This window comes from Grampus griseus, assembly GCF_964374135.1.
Source record: "Grampus griseus genome assembly, chromosome: 3".
Classification (NCBI taxonomy): Eukaryota; Metazoa; Chordata; class Mammalia; order Artiodactyla; family Delphinidae; genus Grampus; species Grampus griseus.
In genome coordinates this window covers 102397098-102414817 of record NC_139019.1, presented here as the reverse complement: position 1 = coordinate 102414817, position 17720 = coordinate 102397098, and positions in this window count along the sequence as shown.

Here is a 17720-nt window from a genome sequence, read left to right as displayed (position 1 = left end):
CGTCCTCTCCGGCTCTCCTGAGGTGCGGGTCTATACGAGACAGAGGGGTGGGGGGAGGCAGGCAGTTGTTTGCACTTAAGCAGAATTCAGAGGCACACTCAGTAGTAACTGATTCTCCCCTAGACAGTCTGGTGACGGGGCAGAATTAGGGTAGTGAGGCCCTCAGGTCATGGGCTACAATGAACATCCAGAAGGAGACAAAGGGATTCAGAAACCTGCTGAGTAGGGCTCTACTGGTGGAAAAAAAGATGCCTGTCGCCACTGCCACCCGTAACACACACACATGCGTGCGCGCGCGGAGTTATGTGCTCATTTAGCCCCCTGACAGAGGGCGACTCTTACCCTTTCAAGAACAAGGAAGATTCCTTGGGGAAGAGAAACCAAGCTGGAGCCTGGGGTCATTTGACTTAGGGTTACTGAAGACTTTAGGTTGAGAAAGAGCCTTCTCTGGTTCTGAAGAGAGTCTTGTGGTTGCTGGAAGGGCAGGAGTAGGTGTTAACTCCTAGGTAGCCCGGTACTGGGTGGGGCGTGATCCTCTTTGCCTCAACCCTGCTCTCCCCTGGCAGAGAGCAGAGCACTTGGTAAGGAAGAAGACAGAGGAGTGGCCCGAATTTCTTTCCCCTCCACCAACCCTCCCCGGGCTCCAGTGTACGTAAGCTAACGTGCTTACCCTCGGAGGATGGACTCCCTCGCTTGATGAGGGATGGGCTGGGGCTCCACTAGCAGGTCTAGTGACTAAATGCCTTCCAAAGAAGGAATTTTGAAAGTGAACAGCATGGGAGGCAGAATTCATTCGGGAACCATGTGAGTGCCTCCTAACCTCCTAAGGGCCCGGTGTTTCCCGGGGGCTGAAAGCTCAGACCCCCGGGCTCACAGCCCTTCCAGTAGCGTGGCACGGCCCTGCCTTCTGTGCATCAGCCGGGTGTCTCTGCAGAGCTGGGCACAGCGGACCCCAGCAGATCTTTTGCTGACTGCAAAGATCTGATGCGCAGATGAGCACTCGCTTTGGGGACTCTGCAACCAAAGCTCGTAAACCTTCCCGTGTGATACGCTCAGCCTCAGAAATCCCCAGGTGCCTTTGCGTCTGCTGCCCACCCGGAAACCCCCACTGTCCCCTCGGTGATAAGATAAAGGGACAGACAATAAATGATGGATTTTATGATAGTAGTTGGGGAACCAGACCGTCTCCTGGTCCAGGCCCCCCACGCGGGGGCTGAAGCAGGATGAGTCCAGAGAGGTCCCCAGCAGGCAGCTCCAGGAGGCCCCCTGACGGCATGGCCAGATGTGCCCAGAGGTGGGGCATTTGGGTGACTCATTTCTGCCCCTTGCCTGGAGTCTGTTGGTTGTCTAGTCAGTGAGTGGCAGAATCGGAGGCAGAAAGTGCCCCCAGCCCAGGGGAGCCCTGATGCCTATTGGAGGCCAGCCAGTAAGTGGTTACTGTGTCGAGAGGCCTCGCGCTGTGGCAGAGCAGTTTCTGGAAACCCGGTGTGACAGTCTCTGGGCCCCGGAATGTTCCTGTGACTGACTCTGGCCGGTGAGGCGGGCTCAAGTCATGCAGGTGACCAAACAGCATCCCCAGGGTCAGCTCAAGGGACTTCCCTTTCATTGTCTGGTGGTGGAAACCGAGGAACTTGTGCGGAATACGAATGCGTCATCCTCCCAGAAGGCCACGTGTCTAACTTTGTCCCACTCCTTGCCAGCGGCTCCGAGGGCCTCTGAGGCTTCCTCTGAATGCTTGGCAGGCTCACCTGTGGACCTCTGCTTGCTCATGCTACCTTGCCTTAGTCAAGGACTTGTCAGCCATAAATAACACAAACCTGTTCAAGCTAACTGAAGCAATATAGGCAAATTTAATGTAGGGCAGAGAGGTCTTAAGGGAGCAGGGGTAGGAGGTGTGTACAGGCGTCAAGGGGGCTTGGGACACTGGGACCTGGGATGTCTTCAGGCACCTGGGCAGCCTCTCCCTTTCCCTCTCCTCCCGCCCCCAGTCTCTCTCTGTCTCTCATCACGACTTTTCTCTCTGCTCTTTCTTTCCCGTCTCATTGTTTCTCATGCTGCTCACTGGCTACCTGTGATTCTCCAAACACGTGGCTTGCCTGGCTGGCAGAACGATCTGGCATCTCTGTTCTAATTCCAGATTCCCAGGAGAGAGGATCAAAGTGGCCCAATTGGGTCCAGTGAGCCAGGAGGGTACTGCAGTTAGAATAAACTGCCTTGCTGAGGGAACAGAGGCTGAGGGGTCAGGGGTGGGAACAGATCGCTAAGCTGGCTCCTGGGTGTGGCTTCTTCGGACCGGCCCTGTACCTCTACCATCTGAGCTCTGTGGCCAAGAACCATTCAACCCAGCTTAGTTACAAAGAGGGTTTATCGAAAGCTGACGAGTTAGTCTCATAATACCCAAGCATAGGAAGGGAACTGGCAGGTCACAGTGATGGTTTTTAGAAGGCCCCTAAATCTCTCTCCAGTGTCGCATAATCTCTTACCTCTGCTGCTTTTGGTGCAGCTGTCCCATTCTCGTGCTTCTGTTGACAGACTGACTGTTTCCATCTCCTTATGGCTTTCCCTGCTCCTGTTACTAAATGTGACTCGGGACTGCTATGGACTTCACTGGCCCATTTTTCACCATAATTTAATGGATTCAGTCTTTCAGTTCCCACTCCAAATTCCTATGCCAGGCGCAATGGATTTCTGTCCCTGTCATGGCCAAATGTGGCTGGCCAGACTTGGGAGAGGTAGGGCAGAGTCATGTAGAACCCAGGACTGTTCTTTCCAGCTTTACTGTGGGTAAAGCAGATTCTCAAAGAAAGGAGGTGAGGTGATGGCAGCTCTGTCCTGACGTGACATCCACTCACTCAAGTGACAAATTATTTACTGAGCGCCTGTTTTAGCCTAAAAGCTGTTCTGGATGCTGGAGATAGAACAGTAAAGAAAAGAGATCAAATCCTGCCCTCACGGAGTTTACATTCTAGTGGGAGGACATGACCGTATACAAATACACAAACGAATATATCGCACGTCAGGTGCCGGTAAACGGTAAGTTGGGCAGCGAGAACGGGGAGGAGAAGAAATGTCTGTTTTTGTGGTATAATAAAAATAGAAGTTTTTTTGTTTTGTCCCAGTTCCTGGCACAGAGCTCCTAAAACCCTTGGAATTTCCTAAGTGATAGAAGTGTCTCGCTATTCATGAAGAGCCCCCTTTGACTATACCTGAATTTACACTCACGAGATGACTCTTGGCAGGTCCAAGTTAGCTTCAGGATGGGGGCTGCTCACCAGGGGACCCAACTGGGGGATTAGAGGGTTGGAATCTTTCGAGGGAAGAAGGACCAGAGATTACGTTCAATCACAGTGGCCAGTGATTTGATAAATCATGACTATGTAATAAATTTCAATTAAAAAACTCTTCAACAGGAGGCCCAGGGAGGCTCTGGGTGGGTGAACACTTCGCTGTGCCTGGAGAGGGATGGACCCTCTGGACCGTCCCCCGCCCCCCATATCTTGTTCTTTGCATCTCTTCCGTTTGGCTGTTCCTGAGTTCTATTCTTTATGATAAAACTGTAATCAGAAGTATAATGCTTTCCCAAGTTCTGTGAGTCATTCTAGCAAATTATTGAACCCGCTTGTGGGGAGGAAGATTGCAGGAACTCCCAAATTTATAGTTGACTGGGCTTCTGCAGGTAGCCTGGGGACCCCATTTGTGGTCAGCATCTGATGTTGTGTGGGACTGAACCCTTAACCTGCTGGGTTTGCACTAACCCAGGGAGTGTCAGAATTGAATTGTAGGACCCAGCTGGTGTTGGAGAATTGTTGCTGGAAAATGACATGATTTTATACGGGAGTTTCAGGGAAGAGACACCTAAAGGAAACGAGGGAGCAAGTCTTGTAGTTGTCTGTAGAATAGTGTTTCATGTAGCGGGAAGAAGTACAAAGCTGCTGAGGTTGAATGTGCTTGGAAAATTTAAGGGAAAGCAAGGAGAACAGTGTGGCTAGAGCAGGGTGGTCAATCACGCGTGTATGGACCCAACCTTGCAGCGGTAGCCTCCTAGTACACAGCTAGGCAAGCTATCCCCTAGCCGTGGGACAGAAAACTCACAGATTTAAGACACACAAATCACACCGTTTATTGGAGCAATTTAAACCAAAGCATACTGTTAGAAGCAAGTGGAAGAAAATGGAGTGGATTGACATGCTTAGGCTGGGATACAAGCAAAGGGAAGGGCCATGTCCCCTGAATTCTGTTACCAAATGTTCCTTTGTCCTGTTTCTCTCTGTGTTGCATCGGTCTCCCCCGCTGATGGTGTGGTTATGAGGACCACAGGTGAGGGTGAGGAAGACGATGCCTGGAGTCAGCACAGCTTTCTTTATTGGAGAGCCTGGTCAGGAGCTGTGGCGTTAGCCTGAGGAGCACTTATGGACTTTATTTGCATGTCCAGGACAGAGGGCAGGTGGGGCTTTGCACAGGTGTCACCAACAAGTGGCTAAAGTAGGACCTCACCGATACTGAGTGCTTTATGACCTCATGTATGTTCATGAATATTCAGTGCTTCCTGTGCCTCTTGTATATTTAGCATGTCATGAATATTTATTATTTACTTGGTTCTTCCATTTCTTTCTATCTAGGTTCACATATATGCTCTACTTGCTTTATCTAACATATCTCCCAGGGAAATAATTTAATTATCTATGCTTAACACATCTAATGATTTGCATCCATCTCATTTGATTTCTTGTCTTCTGTCACAGAACTGAATATTTTCAGTGTGGCAAATGCACATCCCGTGAAGGCCAAGAGATGGCTGTGTGTGTTTGGGTGGGGAGGAGGCTTACTATTACGGTCTTATAAGCTATTGTAAGGACGTGATTTTTACTCTGAAGAGGATGGAGGAGCTGTCTGTTTAGATGAGCTTACAACTTCATCACGTGCACGGAAGATTTTAAGAAAGGCAGGAGGTAGGAAACATTATAGAAGCAGGGATCAGCAGACTCCTTGTAGATGAGTGTAGTATAAAAGTGCTGAGGGCTTCCCTGGTGGCGCAGTGGTTGAGAGTCCGCCTGCCGATGCAGGGGACACGGGTTCGTGCCCCGGTCCGGGAAGATCCCACATGCCGCGGAGCGGCTGGGCCCGTGAGCCATGGCCACTTAGCCTGCACGTCCGGAGCCTGTGCTCTGCAACGGGAGAGGCCACAACAGTGAGAGGCCCAAGTACCGCAAAAAAAAAAAAAAAAAGAAAAAAACGTGCTGAGAATCGGGTTATTGGAAGGTGGGGTGGATCATAGATATTAATTTTACTTGTTTGTCTACCAGCTGTTTCAATCTTGTCATGGTGGCAAGGGGACAAGAGCATACAGGATAAGACAGTCACCCCAGGATGCAAAGGGAGGTGCTGGGCACAGAGTGGACAAGAATTGTCCTAGAGACCAGATACAGCCAAGCTCTAGACGAAAGTTGAATGGGACAAGTTTGCAAGGTAGGAGATAAAGTAGTACCTTTAGGATTGAGAGGCATTGCTGCTTTTAACTCATCATTCAGTCTTTGCCATAAGCTTGACTTAACTCCCTAAGATGTCCTACTCCAGTTATTCTTTATATATTTCCTCCTGCCTGTTTGAATGAATTTGGGGTGACATATAATGCACTTTAATTACACCATTTCTGTGATTTGGGTTAGCTGGGGCAGAATACTCATTTATTTACCACTTGGATAAAAATATTGCAGTGTTTGTTCATAAAGCAAAAGGGTATAGCAGTTTCAACTGGTATATAATCCTAAAAAGTCAATTTTAGCTCTACTGAGAAAGTCATTTAAAAATGTTTTTGTGGAATATCATTGGTTTCACTTTTTAAGGAGTCTGTCTTGCTGAAAAGAATTTGGAGATTATTCCTTTTTCATGTTCCTGTAATGCAGAATGTTGTTTATTTGTAAATTGCAGAATGTTTCTTAAACATATATTATAAAACTTATGAAATTACTGTAGTATACGATTAATATTTTTGAAAAGTAAGATTAATACCTGAAAGCATAAAAGTAATTTCATCTTAATTTGTAGTCAAACATTGCTTGACCAGCAAACATGCTATGTTATTGCCTTAAATATACCTCGACTCACTGGTTGGCTGTATGGAAAAAAATAGCCTGGAATCCAACAAAACTTTTTTTTTTTGGTGGTACGCGGGCCTCTCACTGCTGGGGCCTCTCCCGTTGCAGAGCACAGGCTCCGGACGCGCAGGCCCATGGGCCATGGCTCACGAGCCCAGCTGCTCCGCGGCACGTGGGATCCTCCCAGACTGGGACATGAACCCGTATCCCCTGCATCGGCAGGCGGACTCTCAACCACTGTGCCACCAGGGAAGCCCCCAACATAACTTTTTATAACAAAATAAGTTCCAGAAGGATCAAACATTTAGTGAAACTATCATGATACTAGAAGAAAACATGGATAATTTAGTTATATGCTCAGAGTGGGAGTGATGCTTCTGTATATATCATCAAATTCAGAAGCCATAAAAGGAAAGGTTGATAGTTTGATTACATTAAAAAATTTAAGTTGCATTTGGGGAATAACATCATTAATAAAGGCAAATAACAAAAAAGAGACTGGGGGAAATATTTGCAATATGTAATACCTCAGGAAAAGGGCCAATACTTTTTAGGGTCCTATAGCACTTATCTTGATTTTGTTTTATTTTATTTTTTAAATTTACGTTTTGTTTTATATTGGAGTATAGTTGATTTACAATGTTGTGTTAGTTTCAGGTGTACAGCAAAGTGATTCAGTTATACATATACATGGATACATTCTTTTCAGACTCTTTTCCCATAGAGGTTATTACAGAATATTGAGTAAAGTTCCCTGTGCTGTACAGTAGGTCCTTGTTGATTGTCTATTTTATATATAAAAGGACCAATTTTTATACTCAGATTATTTTTAAAAGCATTGAGCCAGCAACCTCATAGAAAAGGTGGACAAAGGGTATGAACAACTAGTTGACAGAAAAGGAACACAATGACTAATAGAAATACCGGAAGATGGTCAGATGGCACGTTACAGGGACAATGGATTCTTTTTTACTATTAGTACAGCAAAGGTTAAATGTTGGTGAAGGTGTGGGTCAGAGTTCCTATACTGTAGTGAGAAATGTTGTCAGGGGCAAATTTGGCACTTGTTGTCAAAAATGTAAATGCACATAGTAATTTCCTTTTGGGGAATTTAGCCTACAGCTATTCTCACTCAATTGCACAAAGACAGACGTGTTCACTGCATCGTTTTAAGCAACCAAGAACTACTTACACATCCATCAACATGGTCTGGTAACGGCAGAGCCACCATCAGTTCCCTGGGAAAGGATGAAGTAAGTCTGTGTATTCACATGCTGTCATAGGCACAGCGTGTCGTTAAATGGATTTGCCGGATGTTACATATAGGGTGTGGGAGTACAATCTCTTCTGTAAATAAATGAGTACGTATTTATATACGTGTGTGCCGTATGTTTGTGTGTATGTATATGTGCATATTTGTGCAGTGTATTTGCATTTGGATAGAAAACCTGGAAAGCAAGCCTCTCACGTCGTTAACAGTGGTCACCTGTGATGAATGGGAAGTGGGGTGAAGGGGCCTAGAGGAGGAAGGACTGTATTTTTAATTAATGTAATTGTGAACTGCGACTTTTTTAAATGATGGACGTGAATCACTTTAAAAATAAGCTGTCATTTCTCTCACCGAGAATTTGTGGCATGGTATCTGTCTCTATCTCTGTCCTATTTCCATTTCTCTTGCCTCTCTTCACTGTCTCTACTTGACTCATCTCTGTTTAGTTAATTTAATATATATAACTTTAAGGGAGAATGTTTATTAGCTAGTTATAAAGTATTTCACAGTGATGTTAACTGCTTTGAAATTTATTGTACAAATTTTGTCCTTATTTATTTGTGTATAATAGTTTATTTTAGCATAACATGTGCATCCTCTTACATGTTTAATGAGGAGAGTGCTCAAACAAATAAATGTCTTTATTAATGATAAGGTCAAGTACCCTCTTATGGTACTTAATATTTCAGAGTTAAAAATAGAACATATCAATTGTGATATAAAGCTCTTTAAATAGAGGTTTTATCTCATTTTGAAATAAGAGTTTCATCATTTTAAGAAACCCAGTTGTGATAGGCATTTAGGAGTTAAACAATGGACTCCTCGGCATTATGGCTGCCATTTTTGAAAGGTAGCCTAGAACCCTCGGAGACGAAGGACATACAGTGGCTTACGTGTTTAGCAAGAAATGAGTTTAGTGAGGAGTTAAGATTAGTTAATCCCCAGAGGAACAGAAAGGTTTCCTTTTTTTTTTTTTCCCCCCTGCTTAGCATCTAGTACCTGGTACCTTAGCAGTACCTGATGGAACCAGAAGCTACAAGAAGGCTTAGAATAGCTCTTAAAGCAAAGTAATCATGTCATCTTTCCATCTCATATACTCGTACATGTCTATGTCAATAGAGGTAAGCTTGCATTTTTAAAATTTTGCATTTGCCTGGAAAGTCTTTGCCTGTCCTTTCGTTTCAAGCTTTCTAAATCATTTGTTTTAGATGTATCTCTTTTATGCAGAATAGAGATTAGTTTCTCTATGAAATCCAAAATGAAAATCTCTTTCTTTTAGTAGTTAACTTTAGCCCATTTTTTTTATGGCTATGAATGATATGTTTGTTTCTCTTCTGTCATATTATTTTATGTTTTCCCTTTGTTTATTTTAACATGGTGATTTACTTTTGATATTTGAGAATGTTTGTATTTTTGACAAATATTTTGTATTTTTGTATAAATATTTTATCTAACTCTCTTGGATTATATAAAGCCATAGTCACCTCATACAAAGGCTACTTTATACACTACAAAGGTATAATCCCAATTACAGTCCCCAGTAAAAAATTAGCTTATGTTCTCTCCTTTCTCTATATAGTCTCCCTGTCTCAACTGTAGTGTTGTCTTTTTTGTTGTCACTTTTGTGTGCTAATTATGTTTTCACTTCCACCCTTTGTTTTGTCAGTATTATAATATATTCTTTTGTCCTCACCTATTTTCTACCTCCTATGTTCTTCTATCAATTTTTATTTTATGATTTTTTAAAAAACATGTTACATAAAAACATTTTTCATACTTAAAAAAATTGTAAATGACTGGGTCCTTAAATATCCAGAGGATTATTTTTTTCATCTTAAAATTCCCATGGCTTTAATTAGAGTATGTCTCAATGTTGGTTGTTCTGTTTTAACTTTTTGTAGTACATGATATGCCTTTTGAATGTGTAGATACAAGTCTTCATTTATTTCAGGAAAGTTTTGTTACCGATCATTTAAGAATCCTTGCTCTGTTTTATTTTCCCTTCTGGAGGATTCCAATTATGTATATGTTGGATATCCTTTGACTTATGTATCTATTAGATAAAATTTATCTTTTATAATTATTATTGTCTCTCTAATTAAGATTTTTTACTTTATTTCTATTTCATTTTATTAGCTTATTTCTATATTTAATATTCCTTTTTGGTTTTCCACAGTTTCTATTTTCCCCTTTGCTCCTTACATTTAAAAAAAGAAAAACTCGGTTCTCTAAATTTTTTTCCTTGTATTTTTTTCCCAGAGTTCTGCCAGCACCTGTTTTACCCTCCCTCCTCTGCTCTGCATTCTTGCATTTTTATTTTGTGGTCTTCCTTTATGGAGATAATTGTTTCATTTTTTTTTAATATCATGGTAAAATTTGTGATTATAAGCTCATCTACTCTATGGCAGTATTTTTCTGAGTGTATTTTTAAGCTGTTGCTAAGCTTTGATGCTTTCAAAAAATTCTTTAAAAAAATATTGTGGTAATTATGCTATGCATGATTGATTGGGTTTGATTTTCCTGGACCATCTATTTATAGGATGGTTTGTTAGGGGTGGGGATAAGGACAAGATGAAATTCTAGGCTTTGTCACTCAAGATGCTTTCCTTTGCTGCCTGAGGGACATTGTGCTTCAATATGGTATCTCTGTGCTGTGCAGTCATGCTTCCTTTGCTTCTCTGACCTAATAGCATGATCTTAGCTCTGTTTCATCTCTGCTGTTCCAGAGTGACATGCTCTTTAATCTTTCACTTAGAGTATCCCTTTCATTCTAAGAGTATTTGTACTTATACTTGTTGGGACCTGCAGCCCTCTTGAATCCCTTCAAGCCTTCCCAGGCTGCTCTCTGCTGCTTCCAGGACAGCTTCTTTTTTTTTTTTTAACATCTTTGTTGGAGTATAATTGCTTTACAGTGGTGTGTTAGTTTCTGCTTTATAACAGAGTGAATCAGCTATACATATACATATATCCCCATACCTCTACCCTCTTGCGTCTCTCTCCCACCCTCCCTAGCCCACCCCTCTAGGTGGTCACAAAGCACCGAGCTGATCTCCCTGTGCTATGCGGCTGCTTCCCACTAGCTATCTGTTTTACATTTGGTAGTATATATATGTCCATGCCACTCTCTCACTTCAGGACAGCTTCTTTTGGGGATCTGCTTGATCTCAGCTGTCTGAGACAGCATTATTAATAATAATAATAACAATACATTTGTAGTGTTCTTGGTATCCAAGTGTTACACAAAATTTTTTTTTGCATGGTCCTGGCTGTTCAGAACAGTTTCCAGGAAGAAAAGAGAAATCCTGAGTCAAACTATCTCATTGTTTATACCAGAAATCCTTATTCTCATGTTTTAAACATTTTTATTTCTGTTATATAATTTTTTCATTGCACAAATCATATATAACTAAATGATTATTTTAAGAATTAATTTAAGCAAAAAGGAATAATAAAAGAAATAAAAGTCTCCCCTCTTAGTCCTCCCCCCAACTCCTAAAGAATAACCATTTCTCATTGGTTGGTGCATATCCTTCCAGATGTTTCTCTGTGTGTGTATATGAAGTTTATATTACATATTTTGAAATTTGTATCTGTAATCTTGTCCTTTTTAATACTCAGGTTTTTTCTGCTTTCAGTTCCCTTACCCCATCCTACCATTAACTTTGTTTTTATTCAACAGCTACAGAACTTGCTGATAAATTGATTTAGGAATTATTGGTCTTGAAATACAGCAGTTCCTTCTATCTTCAAGGGCAAAATGTTCAGTAAAAGTTGAACGTGATGATTGTGGCGATTCTTCCATTTCTTTTATCTGAGCTTTCATGTTAACCCTTCTTTTTTCCAAAATCCAAACACAAGAACTGAAGTTATCTTCCCTCCCCCCATCTCCCTTTCTTTCTCTCTCCATCTTTCTTTTTTATTCCTAGCAGATTCTAAGATCCTGTCTTGCAAACACAGGATAAAACCTCTTTCTGTGAAGACTGTTTTGAAGCAATACTCTTTTTTTTTTTCTTTTGCTAAAATTGTCTTTTTTCCCCTCTGATGTGTAGTTAACTAAACTTTTTAATTGTGAGAATTATTTTAATTTAAATATTCAAATTTACATTTCTGAGGTGAACTTTATGAAATACTTTGTTTTGAGCAGTCACTTCAATGTTTAAACAATTTCTCTTTCTAATCGTAGCAATGAAAAAAGTTGCCTTATTATGTATAATTCTTTCTCGTTAGTAGTCACATATAGTCCTCCATGATATAAGAAGATGAAAGAACGTTTTTATTTTTGGCCGTCTATGTCTTCATGCTGAGTCCTTAAATTAGACTCACTGCACAGCCTTAGCTCAGAACACTCATTTTCTTGTGCCAAATAAAGAAGGGCTGCCATCACTCTTGTGGCCACTGTGTGAGTCATCTGATTGAAAGCTTGGTCCTTGACAATCTATCATCTGGACAAAATAGTCATTTGGCACAGTTTAGATTTTCAGAGTTTATTCACAACAAAGATAACGAATAGCTGCATAAGGGGAATTCTGCACAAACAAAATTGCTTGGAAAGAAAAACAACAACAGACTTGGAAGGAAAAGAAAACCTAAAATTGTACTTATCTGTGAGATGCAGATACTTCTCACAGTGTTGGTTACCTCAGAAAGATATTCTTGTTTCCATGTTATCAGCTAGGCTCCGGGGATGCATGAATCCTCCTGAAATAGCAGGCAGCATTTTGCGTGACATGGTCACATAGACGTTTTTCTGGAGGGAAAGATCTTTAGTTTTAACTAGATCCCAAAGATATAAATGAATGAAATTTAAGAAGTATTACTAGAAACACTCATAGTTCACTACCACTTCGTTTCTGAGTGTTGTGGTCATTTGTTGTTTCTTTTTGTTGTTGTTGTTGTTGTTGTTGTTTTGCGGTACGCGGGCCTCTCACTGTTGTGGCCTCTCCCGTTGCGGAGCACAGGCTCCGGACGCGCAGGCTCAGCGGCCATGGCTCACGGGCCCAGCCGCTCCGCGGCATGTGGGATCTTCCCGGACCGGGGCACGAACCCGCGTCCCTTGCATCAGCAGGCGGACTCTCAACCACTGCGCCACCAGGGAAGCCCCATTTGTTGTTTCTGCCTGGCATCCATCTCCCCGCCTTTGGTCACTTCACCTCAGTGTTCCTTTGGGGGACTCGCTCTCCAGGTGGAGCCCGGGGCTCGGGTGTGGCTGATGAGCATATCCTGCCCTCCTGCCCACAGTGCTTGGTTGAGGAGTGAGCAAGTGACTCACTGTGAAATTTAGGTCTGACAATTTGCTGGACCTACTGGGACAGAAGCACTTTCTTTTCAGTGGTGTTGCTGAAGAGAGAATATAAATCTGAGTCTAACGGGGGCCTCCGTGTGGTGAGGGTTTTCCTGAAAGTGCGGCTAACGTGAAATAAAGTTGAGCCAGGGGATGGAGGGAAACAGTTGTGATACCTTTTTGAGCCCCTGAATCTAGTGGTGTCTAAAGCAGCCTTCTTGTGTACTTCTTCATTTATCTGAACCCATGAACACCCGTTCCCCACTCCTTTGTTTGTTTACATAAATCCGTTTGAGCTGCGATTTCGTTACCTAGGTGACAGCCTTGGCTGACATCTCTGCTCTATGGATATGTGTGGTTTTGGAGTATGTGAGAGAATGGTCTCTGTACAATTTGGTCTGCATAGCAATAAACCGAGCATCATTTAAAAAATGGAAGGGACAGTTTTGCATATTTAAGTCTGGTGACATAAGATACTTTTTTAAGGGCTAAGAAGGCAAATAACTCTTTGTTTTTCTAACAGGTATTATAGTTTATATTATGTTCTTGGCCTACCAAGTTTTGCTCCTGAAAAAAAACTAATAATAATAATGCCTTCCTGCTGAAAATGACTCTCATGTGCATTGAGCTTTGTCTGATATTTGAACTGGGCATCGGGAATGCCCTCGTGGTACCCTGGGACCCAAAGAGGAGAGCAGAAGAAACGAGACAACCTGGAGGGCACCCAACTGGGGCCTCAGGATTTTTCCTGTTTCTTCCATTTGGCAATAAGTAAGAAAGAGTGCTTGCTCTCTTTAACTCAGTGAAGTAAGGAGAGAGAGCATTTTGAAAAATCTGCTCGTAGTTTGAACAAAGTGGGTTCTCTTATCTAAGGTTCAGACACAACAAAGATAAAGATAAAAAAATACTTTCATACACTCAAGTACTTTTTCAGGTTTTGGAAAAAATCAATACCATATTCACATTAATGTTTACTTGTGTAAAATATTGACTGTAGCTCCCTGCCTTTTAGTCCTTATGTAAAAACGCCCGTCTTAATCGTCAGACGGGTTCTAATTGTTTCCCCTCCCCTCTCATGGAAAGAGTAACAGAGGACGGCTAAAAGCATTACTATATAGTTATTTTATAACTGGCACTAACAAATTTCGCCAATTACAGAGTCCATTCTGTAAGCAATGAATGTGAGTCTCCCAATTAATCTAGTGCACCTCCAGGCAAGGTCTAAATCAGCTGGATACAGCGAAAGCAATTTGCACACAGCTAAAAGCAAATTGGAAAATAAGTGTTCCACGCTGCTGCCTATCTTTCGAAGCCAAAGACGCAATCAGCATTCTGGCAGCAGCCCTCTGTCATGTTAGTTGCAGCTATCAATTTTAATTATAACAATTATTGATTAGTTAGGAAGGTGAATAATCTGAAGCTCAAATAGATGACTCTGCCACTTGGGGTCTCCTTCCTGCCCCTCACAAGGAGGTGTTAGTACTGAGTCCGACGTAAAGATTCCACCTGGATGTCTGGACTGGTCCCTCCGCCTCCCACCACACACACAGTCTGAATTTTGCAATTTGGCTCAAGGACTGATCTGACCTGAAATAAAGCTGGGTCAGCATCTTACTTCTAATCAGAAAATTCAGAGACAATTATAGAAAAGATACCTTGATTTTGAAGATTTGGAATTCATTAAACTATGTTTTGTTCAGTTGGGTGAAGAAGTGAGAAAAGAAATTCTGTAGGAAGAAAAATAGAACCACAAGAAAGAAAAGAAAAATGATCACTGTATCCTCAGACGGAGCAAACAAGACAGTGTGGTTTAGTGAAAGAAAAAAAGAAAGGAATTTGGGATCAAAAGGCATGAAAGAACTTTTCTTTTAAGCTCATCACACCACACTTGTTAACTTTGTGATCTTGTGGAAGTCAAATAACATCGCAGAACCCTTGTCTCCTAATCTGTGAAATAGGGATGAGAATAACACAGTGAGAATAACACTTTCTTCATTAGGTAGTTTTAGTTTTTAGGTGGAAAAGGTTAGGAGCCGGGAGGCAACTAAGTGATTCAGTCTATCAGGAAGGTTCTGTGAGATGGTTACAAATGTTACATTGAGCACTGCCCCACAAGTTCTATCATATTTGTTGAATTAACCAGATTCTTCTCTACTCAATTTTCTCCTGTCAGATTCTGCATGAAGGAAGCCCCAGAGAGGTAAGCAGATATAGAGGTGATAGATATGAACATAAATAAATTCAGCTCTCAGTTTATAAAATAGATGCATGCTGGCAGATTTGGCTATAAAGTGAATTTCTGCAAAGCAAATCCCATTTCCCTATTGATGTCTATTATAAAATCAAATATATATCCGTGGAAAAGCATTTCCCAAGATACTAAGTCAAAAATTGTCACAGGACAGCAGTAGTTACTTTGAAGTAAGTATGTTGAGAATTTTGAAGTGTTTGGCATGATTTTCCCAACTCTGGGATTCATCCTGGAACCTATCTTTGCAGAAGAGTTTGGTTAATAACTAAAAGAAATCAACAGCTCTTGGTACTAAGCTGCCCTCCTCCTCTGGTCTAGATGCTTACATAGTCTCTGGACCCGGGTTATAATGATATGTGCTGCTAATAGATGGTGTAGCTTAGCATGCAAAGCAGTACCGTCCCTTAAATTTTGGAGGAGGTAATAAGTCGATGGATTCTGTGTTTTATCACTTTCTTAATCTAAAACTTCAGCATATTGAGCTTATTTATTAAAGGCTAGATAGAGCTGGACACCACCAGTGTGGTACATTAGGTGGTCCGGTCTGAATGCCATAGCCACAGTCCAAGGCACTGATGGTCTGTGAAGTTCCAGAGTAGGACGTGATCCAAGGACTAAAGAAAGGCCAGAGCCTTGTTATTCGTAGCAGTTCCTACAGAGGAGCCATTAAAACCTCAAATAACTCATAATTAGCCTCTGCTTGATTCTTCTTGCAGGGAGAATCATACATTTGGAGAAGCATGCTTGTGGGATTCAAACCTCATGAAGAGAATAGCCAAATAGTTTCATGAAGTTCAACTTTTTTCTGTAGATTTCTTATAAATAGTTTCAAATTGTGTAGGGGTAAAATCTACTTTTATTTTTCACTTACTCTAAGGAAAGGCATAGCCTACATAGTTTGCTCTGGATCAGAGAATATGGTTTTGTTAAAAAGCATATATGATCATATGTCTAATTGCTAGCAAGTCTGTCACCATATTTCAAGGGACTCTATTTATTACTTTCATAAACATTTAAATTAAACACCGGGGTAAAAAAAAGATCTGCAATGGTGATATGAACAGGAATTCTAACAATTCTAGAGTTAAAATTTTTTTAAGCATCCTATTTGAATATGCAAGATTAATTGTATTGGTCATATTTTAGAGTAACAAATTCTTTTTTTAAGGACCCCATTGTATTTTTGCTTTTAAATCTGCTTTAACATATATCATAAACCACACAGTACTGTATTTCAATATTTGCTACTCAAAATGCTTTAAGGATTTACCACATTTCAATCAATTGAAATTCTTACTATGAATAGAATGGGCATAAAAATGTCCTTTGATAAAAGATTATTTACTAAGGGCTGTACTCAGATCAGGAATGTCCTTGGGTTATAGCTACGCTTAAAACAGGACTTTCTCCACTGAACATGGATGAGTTGGTGGAATCAGTCAAGAAGTGTCTATATTTAACTCGAAGTATGAGATAGGTCATAGGCATAGTAGAAGGAGCATGAGTTTTGTTATCAGAAACACTCTGGTTAGACCCTGAATCTGTACCCTTTGATTTTATGTCCCTGGGCAAGTTATTTAACCTCAAGGGGCATCAATTCCCTCATCTATAAGGTGGGGATAACAAAACAAAATGGATGTGTATTAAAGAGAACTAAATAATGAATTGCAAAGTGCCTAATAGTTGCACACTAAACATGATTTTTCTTTCCCATTCCCTTTGCTATCTCAAAATAACATCAGGTGGTGCATGAGGTAGCCAGGATTCCTCAACTGCTAAATGAAATGTATTTACAAACTTTCCGACTTCTCTGCGCTCAAAATCCATCAAATAAATTTTTTTTGAAATAAATAAATTTAAAAATTGAACTGGGATTCATTATTTAAAAAGACAAAATCTTTATTGTAAGGGAGTCTTTATCTAACCAAACCCCTTTGAAATTCTGAGCTTTGGACAACATTCAGCAGTATTTTATAGACTCACAGAATCTTGATATTATTATAGAAGAGATTTTAAGCATCATCTGGTCTGATTGTCTACCTAGTGTTCTAACCCCCTTTATCTTACAACTTGGTCCTGTCTGAACAGACACAGAGAGCGGACTGCTGGCAGGGGTCGGGGGGAAGGTGTCACCAGACTGGAGTTTCACCTGTGGAGCAGCACGGTGGGCTGTAACCCATATGACCTTGTTAAGTTTGTTTCTTCTGGAATGGGCCCCATCTACAAGCCTTTGGGGTCCTTGGTAAGTTGAGGAAGCGTTCCCCCACTTGTCCTGCGCACTTATTTTCCTGTGCCTGCTCCAGGGGACCAGGCTGGCTGCTCAGACTTCTCCATCTACAGAAGCTTCTGCCCAGGCTTGCACTCCCCTTTGGCCGATCTGGAGTCTAGACCATTTGCCGCCCTTGCCTTTCTGTCCTTCATTGTTCTGGACAGGCGGACAGATTTGACATACTAATGTATAAAGTGTTAATGATTATCTCCTCTCTTGGGATTATTTTCAGCCCAAAGGTGACTTGTAAAACTACAGTGGCCTCATCAGCAGAAATGAAATGGGCCTATCTATCTAGGAGTTGAGCAACCTCATGGCGGACGTATCTTGGGATAGCGAGGCATTTGGGAGGCCCTCCCTTCTAATCATACAGGGTATTTACCTTCCACCTGTTAGTAAGATTAGTGTGTACAAGCATTCATGTTCACCAGACAGAGAATGTCTCTCTCCTCTTACATGATTACTCAGTGCAATTGAAATGCTTTAGCCTAAGATTGAAATAACCCAGGAAAGGCTGATTCCTATCACGTTAACTTCTCAATGCCTCAGCTGTT